This window comes from Theobroma cacao, chromosome 4 (assembly GCF_053813885.1).
Source record: "Theobroma cacao isolate CCN51 chromosome 4, ASM5381388v1, whole genome shotgun sequence".
NCBI lineage: Eukaryota > Viridiplantae > Streptophyta > Magnoliopsida > Malvales > Malvaceae > Theobroma > Theobroma cacao.
The window spans coordinates 13089711-13100757 of NC_142642.1; positions in this window are offsets into that span (position 1 = coordinate 13089711).

Consider the following 11047-nt stretch of genomic DNA (forward strand, 5'->3'; position numbering starts at 1 on the left):
CCATTTAACGTGAGTAATAAGGCTTTCAAAGGCATAGGTGACTATAAATGGACTTTTCTTGTCAATGGATGGCTTTTGCTTCGCGTTTCTTGAGGTAAACATTTATTTATAACCTTTCTCAACTGAAAACATAGAAAAATTCAACCTAAATTACATAATGAGATTATAAAACCATTTAAAGCGAGTAATAAGGCTTTGAAAGGCATAGGTGACTATAAATGGACTTTTCTTGTCAATAGATTGCTTTTGCTTCGCGTTTCTCGAGGTAAACATTTATTTACAACCTTTCTTATCCGAAAATATAAAAAAATTCAACTTAAAATCAACAATGAGATTATAAAACCATTCAAAGCGAGTAATAAGGCTTTCAAAGGCATAGGTGACTATAAATAGACTTTACTTGTCGACGGAAGGCTTTCGCTTGGCGTTTCTCAAGGTAAACATTTATTTATAACCTTTCTTAACCGAAAACATAAAAAAATTCAACTTAAAATCAATAATGAGATTATAAAACCATTTAAAGTGAGTAATAAGGCTTTCACAGGCATAGGTGACTATAAATGGACTTTACTTGTCAATGGAAGGCTTTCGCTTGGCGTTTCTCAGGGTAAACATTTAATTATAACCTTTCTTAACCGAAAACATAAAAAAATTCAACTTAAAATCAATAATGAGATTATAAAACCATTTAAAGCGAGTAATAAGGCTTTCAAAGGCATAGGTGACTATAAATGGACTTTACTTGTCAATGGAAGGCTTTCGCTTGGCGTTTCTTAAGGTAAACATTTATTTATAACCTTTCTTAACCGAAAACATAAAAAAATTCAACTTAAAATCAATAATGAAATTATAAAACCATTTAAAGCGAGTAGTAAGGCTTTAAAAGGTATAGGTGACTATAAGTGGACTTTTCTTGTCAATGGATGGCTTTTGCTTCGCGTTTCTCGAGGTAAACATCTATTTATAACCTTTCTTAATTGTGAACATAAAAATATTCAATTCAAAATCAATAATAAGATTATAAAACCATTTAACGTGAGTAATAGGGCTTTCAAAGGCATAGGTGACTATAAATGGACTTTTCTTCTCAATGGATGGCTTTTGCTTCACGTTTCTCGAGGTAAACATTTATTTATAACCTTTCTTAATTGAAAACATAAAAAAATTCAATTCAAAATCAATAATAAGATTATAAAACCATTTAACGTGAGTAATAAGGCTTTCTAAGCCATAGGTGACTACAAATAGACTTTTCTTGTCAATGGATGGCTTTTGCTTAGCGTTTCTTGAGGTAAACATTTATTTATAACCTTTCTCAACTGAAAACATACAAAAATTCAACCTAAAATATATAATGAGATTATAAAACCATTTAAAGCGAGTAATAAGGCTTTCAAAGGTATAGGTGACCATAAATGGACTTTTCTTGTCAATGGATGGCTTTTGCTTCACCTTTCTCGAGGTAAACATTTATTTATAACCTTTCTTAACCGAAAACATAAAAAAATTCAACTTAAAATCAATAATGAGATTATAAAACCATTTAAAGCGAGTAATAAGGCTTTCAAAGGCATAGGTGACTATAAATGGACTTTTCTTGTCAATAGATGGCTTTTGCTTCACGTTTCTCGAGGTAAACATTTATTTATAACCTTTCTTAACCGAAAACATAAAAAAATTCAACTTAAAATCAATAATGAGATTATAAAACCATTTAAAGCGAGTAATAAGGCTTTCAAAGGCATAGGTGACTATAAATGCACTTTTCTTGTCAATGGATGGCTTTTGCTTCGCGTTTCTCGAGGTAAACATTTATTTATAATCTTTCTTAACAAAAAACATAAAAAAATTCAACTTAAAATCAATAATGAGATTATAAAACCATTTAAAGCGAGTAATAAGGCTTTCAAAGGCATAGGTGACTATAAATGCACTTTTCTTGTCAATGGATGGCTTTTGCTTCGCGTTTCTCGAGGTAAACATTTATTTATAACCTTTCTTAACCGAAAACATAAAAAAATTCAACTTAAAATCAATAATGAGATTATAAAACCATTTAAAGCGAGTAATAAGGCTTTCAAAGGTATAGGTGACGATAAAGGGACTTTTCTTGTCAATGGATGGCTTTTGCTTCACGTTTCTCGAGGTAAACATTTATTTATAACCTTTCTTATCCGAAAATATAAAAAAATTCAACTTAAAATCAATAATGAGATTATAAAACCATTCAAAACGAGTAATAAGGCTTTCAAAGGCATAGGTGACTATAAATAGACTTTACTTGTCAACGGAAGGCTTTCGCTTGGCGTTTCTCAAGGTAAACATTTATTTATAACCTTTCTTAACCGAAAACATAAAAAAATTCAACTTAAAATCAATAATGAGATTATAAAACCATTTAAAGCGAGTAATAAGGCTTTCAAAGGCATGGGTGACTATAAATGGACTTTTCTTGCCAATGGATGGCTTTTGCTTCACATTTCTCGAGGTAAACATTTATTTATAACCTTTCTTAACCGAAAACATAAAAAAATTCAACTTAAAATCAATAATGAGATTATAAAACCATTTAAAGCGAGGCTTTCAAAGGCATAGGTGACTATAAATGGACTTTTCTTGTCAATGGATGGCTTTTGCTTCACATTTCTCGGGGTAAACATTTATTTATAACCTTTGTTAACCGAAAACATAAAAAAATTCAACTTAAAATCAATAATGAGATTATAAAAGCATTTAAAGCGAGTAATAAGGCTTTCAACGGTATAAGTGAATATAAATGGACTTTTCTTGCCAATGGATGGCTTTTGCTTCGTGTTTCTCAAGGTAAACATTTATTTATAACCTTTCTTAACCGAAAACATAAAGAATTTCAACTTAAAATCAATAATGAGATTATAAAACCATTTAAAGTGACTAATAATGCTTTGAAAGGCATAGGTGACTATAAATGGACTTTTTTTATCAATGGATGGCTTTTGCTTCACAATTCTCGAGGTAAACATTTATTTTGAACCTTTCTTAACCAAAAACATAAAAAAATTCAACTTAAAATCAATAATGAGATTATAAAACCATTTAAAGCGAGTAATAAGGCTTTCAAAGGCATAGGTGACTATAAATGGACTTTTCTTGTCAATGGATGGCTTTTGCTTCACGTTTCTCGAGGTAAACATTTATTTATAACCTTTCTTATCCGAAAATATAAAAAATTTCAACTTAAAATCAATAACGAGATTATAAAACCATTTAAAGTGACTAATAAGGCTTTCAAAGGTATAAGTGACTATAAATGGACTTTTCTTGTCAATGGATGGCTTTTGCTTCACGTTTCTCGAGGTAAACGTTTATTTATAACCTTTCTTAACCGAAAACATAAAAAAATTCAACTTAAAATCAATAATGAGATTATAAAACCATTTAAAGCGAGTAATAAGGCTTTCAAAGGCATAGGAGTCAATAAATGGACTTTTCTTGTCAATGGATGGCTTTTGCTTCACGTTTCTCAGGGTAAACATTTATTTATAACCTTTGTTAACCGAAAACATAAAAAAATTCAACTTAAAATCAATAATGAGTTTATAAAACCATTTAAAGCGAGTAATAAGGCTTTCAACGGTATAAGTGAATATGAATGGACTTTTCTTGTCAATGGATGGCTTTTGCTTCACATTTCTCAAGGTAAACAGTTATTTAGAACCTTTCTTAACCAAAAACATAAAACAATTCAACTTAAAATCAATAATGAGATTATAAAACCATTTAAAGCGAGTAATAAGGCTTTCAAAGGCATAGGTGACTATAAATGGACTTTTCTTGTCAATGGATGGCTTTTGCTTCACATTTCTCGAGGTAAACATTTATTTAGAACCTTTCTTAACCGAAAACATAAAAAAATTAAACTTAAAATCAATAATGAGATTATAAAACCATATAAAGCGAGTAATAAGGCTTTCAAAGGCATAGGTGACCATAAATGGACTTTTCTTGTCAATGGATGGCTTTTGCTTCACATTTCTCGAGGTAAACATTTATTTAGAACCTTTCTTAACCAAAAACATAAAAAAATTCAACTGACAATCAATAATGAGATTATAAAACCATTTAAAGCGAGTAATAAGGCTTTCAAAGGCATAGGTGACTATAAATAAACTTTTCTGGTCAATGGATGGCTTTTGTTTCGCGTTGCTCGAGGTAAACATTTATTTATAACCATTCTTAATCGAAAACATAAAAAAATTTAATTCAAAATCAATAATAAGATTATAAAACCATTTAACGTGAGTAATAAGGCTTTCAAAGGCATAGGTGACTATAAATGGACTTTTCTTGTCAATGGATGGCTTTTGCTTCGCGTTTATTGAGGTAAACATTTATTTATAACCTTTCTCAACTGAAAACATAGAAAAATTCAACCTAAATTACATAATGAGATTATAAAACCATTTAAAGCGAGTAATAAGGCTTTGAAAGGCATAGGTGACTATAAATGGACTTTTCTTGTCAATAGATGGCTTTTGCTTCGCGTTTCTCGAGGTAAACATTTATTTACAACCTTTCTTATCCGAAAATATAAAAAAATTCAACTTAAAATCAACAATGAGATTATAAAACCATTCAAAGCGAGTAATAAGGCTTTCAAAGGCATAGGTGACTATAAATGGACTTTACTTGTCGACGGAAGGCTTTCGCTTGGCGTTTCTCAAGGTAAACATTTATTTATAACCTTTCTTAACCGAAAACATAAAAAAATTCAACTTAAAATCAATAATGAGATTATAAAACCATTTAATGTGAGTAATAAGGCTTTCACAGGCATAGGTGACTATAAATGGACTTTACTTGTCAATGGAAGGCTTTCGCTTGGCGTTTCTCAGGGTAAACATTTATTTATAACCTTTCTTAACCGAAAACATAAAAAAATTCAACTTAAAATCAATAATGAGATTATAAAACCATTTAAAGCGAGTAATAAGGCTTTCAAAGGCATAGGTGACTATAAATGGACTTTACTTGTCAATGGAAGGCTTTCGCTTGGCGTTTCTTAAGGTAAACATTTATTTATAACCTTTCTTAACCGAAAATATAAAAAAATTCAACTTAAAATCAATAATGAGATTATAAAACCATTTAAAGCGAGTAATAAGGCTTTCAAAGGCATAGGTGACCATAAATGGACTTTTCCTGTCAATGGATGGCTTTTGCATCACATTTCTTGAGGTAAACATTTATTTAGAACCTTTCTTAACCAAAAACATAAAAAAATTCAACTGAAAATCAATAATGAGATTATAAAACAATTTAAAGCGAGTAATAAGGCTTTCAAAGGCATAGGTGACTATAAATGGACTTTTCTTGTCAATAGATGGCTTTTGCTTCGCGTTTCTCGAAGTAAACATTTATTTACAACCTTTCTTATCTGAAAATATAAAAAAATTCAACTTAAAATCAATAATGAGATTATAAAACCATTTAAAGCGAGTAATAAGGCTTTCAAAGGCATAGGTGACTATAAATGGACTTTTCTTATCAATGGATGGCTTTTGCTTCACGTTTCTCAGGGTAAACATTTATTTATAACCTTTCTTAACCGAAAACATAAAAAAATTCAACTTAAAATCAATAATGAGCTTATAAAACCATTTAAAGCGAGTAATAAGGCTTTCAAAGGCATAGGTGACTATAAATGGACTTTTCTTGTCAATGGATGGCTTTTACTTCACATTTCTCGAGGTAAACATTTATTTAGAACCTTTCTTAACCAAAAACATAAAAAAATTCAACTTAAAATCAATAATGAGATTATAAAACCATTTAAAGCGACTAATAGGGCTTTGAAAGGCATAGGTGACTATAAATTGACTTTTCTTATCAATGGATGGCTTTTCCTTCACGTTTCTCAAGGTAAACATTTATTTATAACCTTTCTTAACCGAAAACATAAACAAATTCAACTTAAAATCAATAAGGAGATTATAAAACCATTTAAAGCGAGTAATAAGGCTTTCAAAGGCATGGTGACTATAAATGGACTTTTCTTGTCAATGGATGGCTTTTGCTTCACGTTTCTCAGGGTAAACATTTATTTATAACCTTTCTTAACCGAAAACATAAAAAAATTCAACTTAAAATCAATAATGAGATTATAAAACCATTTAAAGCGAGTAATAAGGCTTTCAACGGTATAAGTGAATATAAATGGACTTTTCTTGTCAATGGATGGCTTTTGCTTCGTGTTTCTCAAGGTAAACATTTATTTATAACCTCTCTTAACCGAAAACATAAAGAATTTCAACTTAAAATCAATAACGAGATTATAAAACCATTTAAAGCGAGTAATAAGGCTTTCGAAGGCATAGGTGACTATAAATGGACTTTTCTTGTCAATGGATGGCTTTTGCTTCACATTTCTCGATGTAAACATTTATTTAGAACCTTTCTTAACAAAAAACATAAAAAAACTCAACTTAAAATCAATAATGAAATTATAAAACCATTTAAAGCGAGTAATAAGGCTTTCAAAGGTATAAGTGACTATAAATGGACTTTTCTTGTCAATGGATTCCTTTTGCTTCACGTTTCTCGAGGTAAACATTTATTTTGAACCTTTCTTAACCAAAAACATAAAAAAATTCAACTTAAAATCAATAATGAGATTATAAAACCATTTAAAGCGAGTAATAAGGCTTTCAAAGGCATAGGTGACTATAAATGGACTTTTCTTGTCAATGGATGGCTTTTGCTTCACGTTTCTCAAGGTAAACATTTATTTATAACCTTTCTTAACCGAAAACATAAAAAAATTCAACTTAAAATCAATAATGAGATTATAAAACCATTCAAAGCGAGTAATAAGGCTTTGAAAGGCATAGGTGACTATAAATGGACGTTTCTTGTCAATGGATGGCTTTTGCTTCACATTTCACGATGTAAACATTTATTTAGAACCTTTATTAACCGAAAACATGAAAAAATTCAACTGAAAATCAATAACGAGATTATAAAACCATTTAAAGTGACCAATAAGGCTTTGAAAGGCATAGGTGACTATAATGGACTTTTCTTGTCAATGGATGGCTTTTGCTTCACATTTCTCGAGGTAAACATTTATTTACAACCTTTCTTAACCAAAAACATAAAAAAATTCAACTTAAAATCAATAATGAGATTATAAAACCATTTAAAGCGAGTAATAAGGCTTTCAAAGGCATAGGTGACTATAAATGGACTTTTATTTTCAATGGATGGCTTTTGCTTCACGTTTCTCAGGGTAAACATTTATTTATAACCTTTGTTAACCGAAAACATAAAAAAATTCAACTTAAAATCAATAATGAGTTTATAAAACCATTTAAAGCGAGTAATAAGGCTTTCAACGGTATAAGTGAATATGAATGGACTTTTCTTGTCAATGGATGGCTTTTGCTTCACATTTCTCAAGGTAAACAGTTATTTAGAACCTTTCTTAACCAAAAACATAAAAAAATTCAATTTAAAATCAATAATGAGATTATAAAACCATTTAAAGCGAGTAATAAGGCTTTCAAAGGCATAGGTGACTATAAATGGACTTTTCTTGTCAATGGATGGCTTTTGCTTCACATTTCTCGAGGAAAACATTTATTTAGAACCTTTCTTAACCGAAAACATAAAAAAATTCAACTTAAAATCAATAATGAGATTATAAAACCATATAAAGCGAGTAATAAGGCTTTCAAAGGCATAGGTGACCATAAATGGACTTTTCTTGTCAATGGATGGCTTTTGCTTCACATTTCTCGAGGTAAACATTTATTTAGAACCTTTCTTAACCAAAAACATAAAAAAATTCAACTGAAAATCAATAATGAGATTATAAAACCATTTAAAGCGAGTAATAAGGCTTTCAAAGGCATAGGTGACTATAAATGAACTTTTCTGGTCAATGGATGGCTTTTGTTTCGCGTTGCTCGAGGTAAACATTTATTTATAACCATTCTTAATCGAAAACATAAAAAAATTTAATTCAAAATCAATAATAAGATTATAAAACCATTTAACGTGAGTAATAAGGCTTTCAAAGGCATAGGTGACTATAAATGGACTTTTCTTGTCAATGGATGGCTTTTGCTTCACATTTCTCGAGGTAAACATTTATTTAGAACCTTTCTTAACCAAAAACATAAAAAAATTCAACTTAAAATCAATAATGAGATTATAAAACCATTTAAAGCGAGTAATAAGGCTTTCAAAGGTATAGGTGACTATAAACGAACTTTTCTTGTCAATGGATGGCTTTTGCTTCACGTTTCTCGAGGTAAACATTTATTTATAATCTTTCTTATCCAAAAACATAAAAAAATTCAACTTAAAATCAATAATGAGATTATAAAACCATTTAAAGCGAGTAATAAGGCTTTCAAAGGCATAGGTGATTGTAAATGGACTTTTCTTGTCAATGGATGGCTTTTGCTTCACGTTTCTCGAGGTAAACATTTATTTATAACCTTTCTTAATTGAAAACATAAAAAAATTATATTCAAAATCAATAATAAGATTATAAAACCATTTAAAGCGAGTAATAAGGCTTTCAAAGGTATAGGTGACTATAAATCGACTTTTCTGGTGAATGGATGGCTTTTGCTTTGCGTTTCTCGAGGTAAACATTTATTTATAACCTTTCATAATCGAAAACATAAAAAAATTTAATTCAAAATCAATAATAAGATTATAAAACCATTTAACGTGAGTAAGAAGGCTTTCAAAGGCATAGGTGACTATAAATGGACTTTTCTTGTCAATGGATGGGTTTTGCTTCGCGTTTCTTGAGGGAAACATTTATTTATAACCTTTGTCAACTGAAAACATAGAAAAATCAACCTAAACTACATAATGAGATTATAAAACCATTTAAAGCGAGTAATAAGGCTTTGAAAGGCATAGGTGACTATAAATGGACTTTTCTTGTCAAGAGATGGCTTTTGCTTCGCGTTTCTCGAGGTAAACATTTATTTACAACCTTTGTTATCCGAAAATATAAAAAAATTCAACTTAAAATCAATAATGAGATTATAAAACCATTTAAAGCGAGTAATAAGGCTTTCAAAGGTATAGGTGACTATAAACGAACTTTTCTTGTCAATGGATGGCCTTTGCTTCACGTTTCTCGAGGTAAACATTTATTTATAATCTTTCTTAACTAAAAACATAAAAAAATTCAACTTAAAATCAATAATGAAATTATAAAACCATTTAAAGCGAGTAATAAGGCTTTGAAAGGCATAGGTGACTATAAATAGACTTTTCTTGCCAATGGATGGCTTTTGCTTCGCGTTTCTCGAGGTAAACATTTATTTGGAACCTTTCTTAACCGAAAACATAAAACAATTCAACTTAAAATCAATAATGAGATTATAAAACCATTTAAGGCGAGTAATATGGCTTTCAAATGCATAGGTGATTATAAATGGACTTTTCTTGTCAATGGATGGCTTTTGCTTCACATTTCTCGATGTAAACATTTATTTAGAACCTTTCTTAACAAAAAACATAAAAAAACTCAACTTCAAATCAACAATGAAATTATAAAACCATTTAAAGCGAGTAATAAGGCTTTCAAAGGTTTAAGTGACTATAAATGGACTTTTCTTGTCAATGGATGTTTTTTGCTTCACGTTTCTCGAGGTTAACATTTATTTATAACCTTTCTTAACCGAAAACATAAAAAAATTCAACTTAAAATCAACAATGAGATTATAAAACCATTTAAAGCGAGTAATAAGGCTTTCAAAGGCATAGGTGACTATAAATGGACTTTTCTTGTCAATGGATGGCTTTTGCTTCACATTTCTCGATGTAAACATTTATTTAGAACCTTTCTTAACCGAAAACATAAAAAAATTCAACAGAAAATCAATAACGAGATTATAAAACCATTTAAAGTGACTAATAAGGCTTTGAAAGGTATAGGTGACTATAAATGGACTTTTCTTGTCAATGGATGGCTTTTGCTTCACATTTCTCGAGGTAAACATTTATTTAGAACCTTTCTTAACCAAAAACATAAAAAAATTCAACTTAAAATCAATAATGAGATTATAAAACCATTTAAAGCGACTAATAGGGCTTTGAAAGGCATAGGTGACTATAAATTGACTTTTCTTATCAATGGATGGCTTTTCCTTTGCGTTTCTCAAGGTAAACATTTATTTATAACCTTTCTTAACCGAAAACATAAAAAAATTCAACTTAAAATCAATAACGAGATTATAAAACCATTTAAAGCGAGTAATAAGGCTTTCAAAGGCATAGGTGACTATAAATTGACTTTTCTTATCAATGGATGGCTTTTGCTTCGCGTTTCTTCAGGTAAACATTTATTTATAACCTTTCTTAACCGAAAACATAAAAAAATTCAACTTAAAATCAATAACGAGATTATAAAACCATTTAAAGCGAGTAATAAGGCTTTCAAAGGCATAGGTGACTATAAATGGACTTTTCTTGTCAATGGATGGCTTTTGCTTCGCGTTTCTTGAGGTAAACATTTATTTATAACCTTTCTCAACTGAAAACATAGAAAAATTCAACCTAAACTACATAATGAGATTATAAAACAATTTAAAGCGAGTAATAAGGCTTTGAAAGGCATAGGTGACTATAAATGGACTTTTCTTGTCAATGGATGGCATTTGCTTCACATTTCTCGAGGTAAACATTTATTTAGAACCTTTCTTAATCGAAAACATAAAAAAATTTAATTCAAAATCAATAATAAGATTATAAAACCATTTAACGTGAGTAATAAGGCATTCAAAAGCATAGGTGACTATAAAGGGACTTTTCTTGTCAATGGATGGCATTTGCTTCACATTTCTCGGGGTAAACATTTATTTAGAACCTTTCTTAACCAAAAACATAAAAAAATTCAACTTAAAATCAATAATGAGATTATAAAACCATTTAAAGTGACTAATAGGGCTTCGAAAGGCATAGGTGACTATAAATTGACTTTTCTTATCAATGGATGGCTTTTCCTTCGCGTTTCTCAAGGTAAACATTTATTTATAAC